This window comes from Staurois parvus, unplaced genomic scaffold (genome assembly GCF_062004578.1).
Source record: "Staurois parvus isolate SC_StPar_1 unplaced genomic scaffold, SC_StPar_1.0 ptg000287l, whole genome shotgun sequence".
Classification (NCBI taxonomy): Eukaryota; Metazoa; Chordata; class Amphibia; order Anura; family Ranidae; genus Staurois; species Staurois parvus.
The window spans coordinates 605,113-615,086 of NW_028318083.1; the positions used below are offsets into that span (position 1 = coordinate 605,113).

The 9,974-nt window shown below is 43.4% G+C and overlaps 1 protein-coding gene across 1 annotated transcript in view; it reads right to left on the reverse strand.

The window, feature by feature from the left end:
- SLC35B3 (solute carrier family 35 member B3) overlaps nucleotides 1–7,109 on the reverse strand; it is a 54,627-nt gene extending 47,518 nt beyond the window's left edge. The window contains exon 1 of the mRNA XM_089682171.1: nucleotides 6,891–7,109. The gene's annotated coding sequence lies outside the window, so the exon portion shown is untranslated. The remainder of the gene's footprint in view (nucleotides 1–6,890) is intronic.
- Between the last annotated feature and the right edge of the window lie 2,865 nt (nucleotides 7,110–9,974).

The following is a 9,974-nucleotide window of genomic DNA, read 5'->3' on the forward strand; positions in this document are numbered from 1 at the left end:
GTAAAAAGTAGGGATCAGGTTGATTACTGTGGACACACATTTCTCCACTTCTTCTACATCAATCCTCTGTTCCCTGAACTCCTCTGCAGTTGATCTCACACAATGAGGCTCATCTTAGGGCTTGCACTTTGTTAGATTTTACTTTTCCATACCAAAGTCTTTTTACAAAAAGGGATACGGAGAGAATAGCATATGAATAAATTATCTGTTGTTGAGATAATATTTTGGTGGGCAATGTTATTGGGCATTGCAATCTCCAGATCTGAAATATTACAATGCACTCTTTACACCATCATGCAATACCTTGTTTTTGTTGGCATGTTAAAATGACTTTCGGCTAATAAAATCCAGAACGTGGAACCAAGGTCTTAAAGCTGTAGTAAACCTTTTAAAAATAAAAAATATGGTTCTCCTGCAGGTTCAGGTTATAATAGTATGCACTGCATACTAGCAGATTATGACAGACTTGCCTAGTAACGGAACCCTTCAATGCAGCACTGTCATGGCTCCCCCCACGCTTCCATTTTCCTTCCGGGTTTTCAGAGGCTTAAACGGCTGAGGTTGCGGCGACGTCACTCCTAAGCATGCGCATGGGGGTCACATCACTACGACACACAGAGCAGGCCATTAAAGTGATCTAAGCTGTGCATGTGCGGCTCAGATCACATTACCCGCTGAGAGAGAGGGGGAACATTTATGACAGAGGAGACAATTAAGGTCTCTTCTGTTATAAAAACCCTGCTTGTCAGTGCATTTTTAATACAAAGAGTTTACTACCACTTTAAAATTGATAACAAATGTGACATATTACATTCTGTGCATCAGTTATTGCTTAAACGTCCATATTAAATCCTCATAGTAAGACTTTACTTCACTTTCAGAACCACCACCCTGATATGCACATAACTGGCTTCTAAAGCTCCCTTCAGGAGCTTCGGTCTCTGTGTATTCCAGGAAGCTGACACGTCTTTTATTCACTTTTGCACTACAGATGACATTACTTATATGACAAAGCAGGAGCAAGGTGCCTGGTTATTAAAAGCAAAGCCAAAAAATAACTTGAGAAAAATAAATGGCCAGTTAAAAGATAAAATAAGAAAAACAGCTTTTGTTACAATATTCAGCTTCAATTTAGAGGTTTCCCTTGCAGTCCTTTTTTCTGCTAATAGAGGTCTTCAACTGATGGCCAGCATCTTTCAACCTTTTTGAGCTCAGGTTGTCCTGGACCCAGCAGCTTGTGACTTGAACAGTGAAAGAAGTAGCACAGTGATGAGCTCATCTCACTGTCACTCTGCTTTCTCATCCTATCAGCATGCTCCTGGATAGCACATGAAAAGAATGACTCCTTATGCTGCTAACTGCAGTTTTCAATACAGGGACTGATTGAAACAAGGTCTACCTCAGGAGGAGGGCTCTCCTACAGTCTTTTAAAACAGAGCTCCACCCCCTGAAGTTGCTCTGAATCACTAACCCCAATCTGGCCTGAGGCGGATGGCAGAGGACTGAATAGGGTGCTCTGCTGAGGACCTGGCTGCAGCCCCAGTAATTTATCCAGCAAGGAACAAATTGATCACAGACTCTGTTATCTCCTTCTTGACCAAAGCAAACATGTCCTTGCACTGCTGCAAAGACTCTTCCTTGACTAATTCTGCCACACAAGCTCTACATAACGGCTTTGGCCACAAAACCCTAAGGGGATTCTTGCAGAAAGGGCACTTCTTTTAACCGGGGAAACTCCCTTCAACTTGACTGTGGCTTTGGCCTTCTGAAATACAGAAATGGAACAGCAACATAGCCGCATCAGGCTCCCGTCCACCAGGACCCTGACCTTACCCCCCCCCCCCCCCCCCATGCCACTAACAAACCACCATTTTGAAAGTGCGAGAGAGAGCAACAGAAGGCAGTTTTCAGCCCCCAGTACCCCCCACACCAAGCCATGGAACGTCACCCCTGTGCCCTAGCAGCAGGCTTCCCCTTTAAAGACCCACCAGAGAAGGGAAGGAAACAACACTACAAAATTCCCCACAGCAAGGATAAAAAGGCACCACTGTAAACCCCCCCCAACACCCATTACCCGGGCTAGGCTGGTGAAAGAGGCACCTGCTTTCGCCGCCGCTGCCGGATCCTCTGCCCCTTCCATCCTGCAGAACGTGCAGATATTCTGGTACATGCAGTCCTTTTGAATATCCCGCTAGTGTCCCTGTGCCTCAGGGACCCAGAACCACCAGCTGACCTGCCTCTTCCCCCTGCATTCCAGCAGCTGGAACCCCTGCCACTACGACCCCACCGGCCCAAACCCACAACACACCAGTGGGATGCCACCCTCACTGCACCGCCTCCCACCAGCTCGGATGGAGGAGACCTGCTTCCCGCTTACCAGACCCTCGGGGCCCCTGGACAAGGACTTCAAAGCTGACCACCACTCCCCTGAGCTGGAAGGGTTTAGAAGGCACCGAAACACCCCTGTCTGACGGAGGAAGGTGCACTCTCTCCAGGTGCTGTCCTGAAAGGAGATGGGGGGGAAATGGTGAAGGGTAGAGCACAGTATGTGATTGACAACCTCAGCTCTGTTCCTGTGTTAAGGGGGATGTACCTTCCCTCCAATCAGCTCTCCGCACTGATGTAACTTTAGCTCTTGCCCTTTGCTTTTCAGAGCTGAGAGATTCTGTGTAAATTCTGTACTTTGGATGTAGGGGAAAGACATCTGTAGAAAAACAGATACAGTTTATGTAGGAGGATTTATTTCATCACTGTGTATCACCTGAGGCCAGTCACTTTACATATATGTGAGGGTTTACAACCACTTTAAGGCTCAACTCCAGAAGCAGTTAATTACACAGATGAGACAAATATTAGAGCAGATTCACCTGCCAAAAGAATTGTATCTCTGTTCATTCAGTCCTAATATTTACACAGCTCTGCCACACAACAGTCCCATCTGGCAGTGCAGCAGATCGGATTATTCTCTGCTACAGTTAAATATCACTTACAGGTCTTGTCCTTCCTCCACCCTGTGATTGGACAGAGAAAAGCAGAACACTGATAAGCTCATTTTCACTTTAAGCTCCTACCGGTATGCTCCTCGCACCGCAGCCCAACTGAGTGGATACATGAACTGCACCTCCCTCTCTCTCAGGGCCCTGCTGTACAATGCAAGAGGCTGATACCAAGTCAACTTCAGGTACTTAGATGCATTAATGATTACAAACATGTATTAGTACGTTTCTTATCTACCTAGTGTTCAGCCTAAACGCCGAACTCTGGGAAAATTAAAAGACCTCCCTTGAAGTACAAGGTAAATTTTTGTTTAGTCTAGTAGAAGATAAAAGCACTTTTCCTTACATGATCCTCTGCTCTCCCCGCAAACAGCTCTCCCCTATGCTCCAGCAGTGAACTGTTCCTCAGAGTTCTCACATCCAATGCAGGGTCTTATATTAGAGGGCATCAGACTGCTGGAGTGTAGGAAAGAAGAGGCTGCAGTACAGAGGAGCCTGTGGAAGCAGACAATAAGGTATGTAAAATCAAAGATTAAATGGTGAGCACAAGACAAAAAAGTAAAAAGTAAAAGTAAAGTAGCTAGCACAACGTTGCAGACCCTCCGTCTCCAATTAAAACAAAAACACTATAGTATCAATGTGCAGCGCTAATAAAAATGTGTGTTATAATCAATGATGACCAATGTGAAAGTAAAAGAGAAAGGAAACATCATAAAAAAGAAGAAATAGAAAATAGTGAATACTCCAATGAAGAAACAAAATGGACAGCATAACAAATAAATTCAAATATATAAGTCCTGTAAATATCATAAAAGTCCCAAAAATAGTGATGTGATCAAATTAACAAAATGTAGTGACTTCTGTGACTTCATGCCGCCGCGTGCACATGATGGTCCGGCGGACATCTTTGTAAGTGCTTTTTATCCATTGATGATTTTATGCTCCACGTGGTTGCTATCATATTAATAAAACTTACTACACTGTATGACACTGTCTCCGGGCTCAGTTTATGAGCTTGCCCTCTAGGAGGAATCCCTTTCTTTGGTTCACCGTGGACTGGAGATGGAGTCTGGGCTACTCTGCTTTTGATTGTTCATTTGGTGTATCACTGGCTTCTGGAGAGATCCCACCTTCAACCGGGTCACTGGCAGGAGAAACAAGCAGGAACACCCCTTAGTGTCATTCCACTCTGGGCTTGCTTGCTACTTACTTCTGGTGAGTGCATTATGGTGAGGTCACAGACGTTACTACATTTTGTTAATTTTATCACATCAGTATTTTTGGGACTATTATAATATTTAGAGGATTTATATATTTTCATTTGTTATACCGTCCATTTTGTTTTTTCCATTGGAGTATTCACTATTTCTTCCTTTTTTATGATGTTTCCTTTCTCTTTTACTATCACATTGGTCATCATTGATTATAGCACACATTTTTATTAGCGCTGCACATTGATATTATAGAATCAGGTAGGTAAAACTGCGGTAACCAGTCTCTCTAGACACAAAAAAAAAAGTAGTTAATCCTTACTGTGCAGGCACAGTCCCACTACAAGGGATGACTTTTAGTTTTTTTCGGGAGTTCAGCATTAACGTGAGCATGTGAGGATAAGAATATGGGAGCTGCTAGTGCTGATTTGTAGAGGTGGAAGCTCTGGGGCTGTTATCCTGACCCTGGCTTCACTACCAAAAGGAAACACTAACCTGCAGCATGCAGGTGGTAGAGATTTTATTGGATGCATGCTTATTCTGCATCTGTAGTTCACTAGTAGAGATGAGCTTGGATGTTCTCTGAACTCATCTCTATTTGAACATCAAAAGCACATCCTTTTTTTTTTTCTTCAATCAGCTGTGGGACAAGTCATTCCACCACACTGCAGCACATATAAACAAAGTCAATGGCATTAATAAATAGGGGCATGCACCCATATAAGAGCACTGATGTCCCCAGAACCCCAGCCCTGCATTTATGTTCATCAGATGGAGATGAAGAGGATGCCCAAGTTCATCTCTACTCAAATAAATCAGGAAAGGTCAAGGATGACAGCCCCACGGATCACACTTTTAAAGTGAAAGAAAACACTAAAACCTGGTACACCTGTACCAAAAGTTGGCCAGCAGGAACCGGTTAACTGTTGCAACATGCATACTCATAGGTGTGGGCACCCAAAAGATTAAATAGATGTGTGCGTTTGTGTGCAATAGAATATATATATATATATATATATATATATATATATATATATATATAGACACACACACATTCTTGTGAGAGATCTTTCCCATCACCCCTTGCGTGCCTATGTGTGTACTGCTGTCTGTTCAATTAACGACCAGCTTTTGTCAAACAGTCTTGATGGAATAGTAGCATTTGTTCAGTATATTCTGGCAAGGGGGGGGCAGCAGGAGAGATTCCCACATCACATATCTAGGAAGGAAAGAAGGAACATATCCAGCTTAACACTATCTATTCCTAAACATGTTCCCTCCCTCTCCTCCTGCATACCTTAATTAAAAAAAAAATTTGTGTGTCTACTAGGGTTGCCACCTCATCTCTTTAAAACTGAACACATATTAATTACACAAGTTCTGAGATTAATTTAATGCAGATAAGGCATTTAATTACCACCTTAATCAGCCACAGAACCTGTGTAAATAATATGTGCTTGGTTTTTAAGGGATGAGGTGGCAACCCTTGTACCTTCTGTATTTTTCATCTGCTCCAAGGGGTTAACATCTGGGGCGATCAAAGGGTCAGTAATTGGTTTAATATGTATTTAACTATTGGGTGGGTGCAAATTAGCTGCTTTTAGCCCTTGTTAACAAATATGCGGCTATGCGGGCCACGTTTTGCGTGGGCACGAGAGCCCATTCATTTGAATGGACTCCCGTGCCCCGCAGGGAAGAAGTCCCTGCACGTCTTTGGAAAACGCAGCCCGCATGGGAATCTCGGTTCCCAGTACGGTTGCAGTTTCCAGTGCAGGCAGCGTGCCATTAGAACTAATGGCACTCGCCTGCGGGTCCGCATTCCTCTCTGCGGGTGGTGCAGCTGCACGGATTTTCGTGTGGATCCGCAGGGGCACCATCTGCACAGATATGAACCTAGCCTTACTCACGTTAGGTGTGTCTTCTCTCCCTGAACACATGATCCCACAGCTCCTGCATGTCAGAGAGCAGAGGCTGCAGGGGAGAGGAGAGAGTGCTTACAACAGCTGGGTCATGGGAACCTATGGGTGATGTCACAGTTCTCAGTCATGTGACCAGGCTGGAAAAAAAAGGGAAGTACAGAGATCTTTTTTTTTTATACCGGTTATTCAGCACAGGTAGGAGAAAGGAACATTTTAAAAACGGTAAGACTGAGTCTATTCACACATAAGCGGGTCCAGAAATGCACGTAAATCACACACATTCCTGCACCCTCGGCCATTGCTCTTTAACAGATTCACCGTGTCACCGTTTCTTCATTGCACCCCCACAAATCTGAAAATGCAGCAAATTTTCAGGTGTGTGAAACCGCATGGTGCTGTGTTTTACAAAAAGGGCTGGGGACTCTTCCCCTCGGATCCCACAGGTGCATCAACCCATTCAAATGACTGGGCTGCTGTGTGCGCACAAAGGTGCAAATATGTGAACTCAGCCTGAGACTTTTCTTCCCCTTCAAGAAGCATAAGGAGGACCTCCCTGATGGAAACACACTGGATGGATCATTCAGGGAGGCACAATATAGTCACACCTTGCTGAGCTGACACATGCAGACACCTCAGCCAGGTCCAATACACACTGCCCACCAGTCCTAACACTGACAGCCTGCTGTGCTGATGTGATCACTGTGAGAAGAGTGAAGAGAAGGAATTCTGACAGGTACAGGTCATACAGGAAGCTCCACACATACACACAGACGATGAGCTGGCCGGAACTCCATGAGATACATCCCTCCTCCTCTAGCAGACATCTATCTCCTCCGTAGCCCCATCAGCTGAACACGCCCGGCACCCTCATACTGGACCCTCCGGGGACTCTCACACAAAGCGGCGATCCCCTATATCCCACAATGCTGTCTTGTTGTGTAGTTGTCAGTGACAGCAGCCGCTTCCGGGTTCCGAGCGTCACGTTGTGATGACGTAGCCTCAGACAAGAGAAGGGTGGGCGGGGATTTGTAGTGGGAGCTCTGCACAGAGCGGAGTTGGTATGGCAACAGGGGTGGACTGACAACTCATGGGGCCCCGGGCAATAGGGGATCATGGGGCCCCTGTGTCCTTGCCCAAACTCAAAAAAGCCTATGAAAAAGGTACCAGGGGCATCTCGTGGGGTCCCCTACTGACCCCGGGTCCTCGGGCGGTGCCCGAGTTTCCAAATGGTCAGTCCGCCCCTGGGTATATAGTACCCCTGGTTACTTTATTCTCAAAGAGAAAACAATTAAATAGTAAATAAAAACACAGACACTTTTGAAAAAGTACTTTATTGAAAAATCATGTCGTATAGTGATGTAGATCCATAGTCAATCACAAAAAACAATGGCTCAAGGATCTTTAGACCCAAACGCGAAGAGTACTGCCCCAGCAATCGTCTCCTGCTGAGATTCTATCATGAATGACAGCTCCTTAACCAGCAGCTGAATGTTAACAAACCATCCGGGAATCCTGGGTGATGTCATCGACCAAATATAGTCATGACCATCATATTTGCTCAATGGCATCAGCAAGCACCCAGTTTGGTTTGTTTACATTCAGCAGCTGGACAGGGAGATGTCACAGTTGACATCATGTTATTTTGTGGTCATCATGGGGGATTATTTTTGGAACATCATGGAACATGTGTGTTTATTTAGTATGTATATTGTTTTGTGTAAATGCATAATCAGGGGTACTATATACTCATTACTCATGCACATAGGAGGGCTGGATATCGGCCTTTCTGGAGGTTGCTGCACCCCTTGAAAATATCTATTAAAAATCCAATAAATGAGAAAAAGAAGCATTTTTATATCCGATATGTCAGAAATTAGTTAGGGGTGGGGGCAGAGTGGAAGCCCAGAGTTCAGATTTTTTGTTACTCTTTAATTTTTCATAATGGATAAGGAAAAACTCAAATATAAAATGCATAAAACCCACATAAACAGATGTAACTTTTCCTGTAGAGCAGGGGTCCCCAAACTGTGGTCTGAGGGCTGAATGTGGCCCTTTGCTAGCCCTTATCCGGCCCTTGGAACACTATTCCTTCCAATGAAATGAAGCACTATTCCTCCCATTGACACCAGCAATAGGATATTATTACTTTTCCACTGATACCAATGATGGGGACTACTTCTCCTACTAATACCAATGATGAGGCACTGCTCCTCCACCTACTGACCACCAGCCCTGAGGCCATGTTATATTCTCACTGATGCTGGGCCCAAGACATTTTTTACCCTCACTGGCCACAATCCGGCCCCCCTAAAGTCAGAAGGACAGTAAAATGGCCCTTTGTTTGAAAAGTTTGGAGACTCCTGCTGTAGAGGATAAATGTATACCTCAGTCATGTAACAATATTGCAAGTTACCAGCAAGTGGTACAATTAATATCTGTAATTGCAAACTACACTGATTAAAGGATAAGTTCACCTTTGGGAAATGAAAAAAAAAATAAAAAGGCAAACTGACAGTGTACTTCTTCCTCACTCCCCTGATCCCCACTGTACTTACCTCTGCGGCTAATAAGCTGTCAGTGCCCACACAGCTGGTGTGGTGGTCTGGGGATTTGAAATTCCTGCTCTTCTCCTTCTGCTTCTAGGACAGATTAGAGCAGTGCTCTATGCCAGCAATGACCAATCAGAATTGCTCTGATCTATCCTGGAAGTACTGTACAGAGAAGAGGGAGGGTTTCAAATCTCTGGATTGCTGCATCAGCTGTGTAGGCACTGACAGCTCATCAACCACGTAGGGACCAGGGGGTGGGAAGGTGTATGGTGTTAGTTCACATTTTCATTTTTTCTGAAAAGGTGAACTTACATTTTAAGACTAGCTCTTGTTATAATGCTTATTTAAAAGAAAGCTCCTCTGTGTTTTAGGATAGGGGTCCTGCTATGTCATGCTGGGGTGGGAGGTAAAATTCCCTTCATATTATTACACAAAGGGGCAAAATTAAGGGGATTTCAATGTTTCCTGAAAATTCTATGGAAGTCGATATTTACAAAATATCACTGTATACTATGTGCTGAACCAATATATATCGCTCTATAGGTATTAAATATACAGACGCACCTCAGTTTACAAATTTAATTTGTTCTGCGGGACTTTTCGTATTGCGAAAAATGCGTAAACTGTAGCTCAGTTTCCCATAGGAATGCATTGAAAACCAATTAATCCATTCCGGAGGTCAGAAAAAAGTAAAAAAAAAGTCTTTTATCTACTCAAAACTCTCTATAAAATGCACTTTAAAGGCATAGTACTGTACAGGGACATGATTAGAAAAAAATGTGTAAATGCATTGAAAACCAATTAATCCGTTCCGGAGGTCAGAAAAAAGTAAAATAAAAATCTTATCTGTTCAAAACTCTTTATACAGTGCACTTTAAAGGCATAAATACTGTACAGGGACATGATTAAAAAAAAATTTGTAAATGCATTGAAAACCAATTATTCCATTCCGGAGGTCAGAAAAAAGTAAAAAAAAGTCTCATCTGTTCAAACCTCTTTATAAAGTGCACTTTAAAGGCATAAATACTGTACAGGGACATGATTAAGAAAAAAATTGTAAATGCATTGAAAATCAATTATTCCGTTCCGGAGGTCAGAAAAAAGTAAAAAAAAGTCTCATCTGTTCAAACCTCTTTATAAAGTGCACTTTAAAGGCAAAGTACTGTACAGGGACATGATTAAAAACATTTTGTAAATGCATTGAAAACCAATTAATCCGTTTGTTTTGCGAAAAAAATGTGTAAATTGAGGCATTATTGTCAATGAATTTTCATACGTAAACCAAAAATTACCTTGACT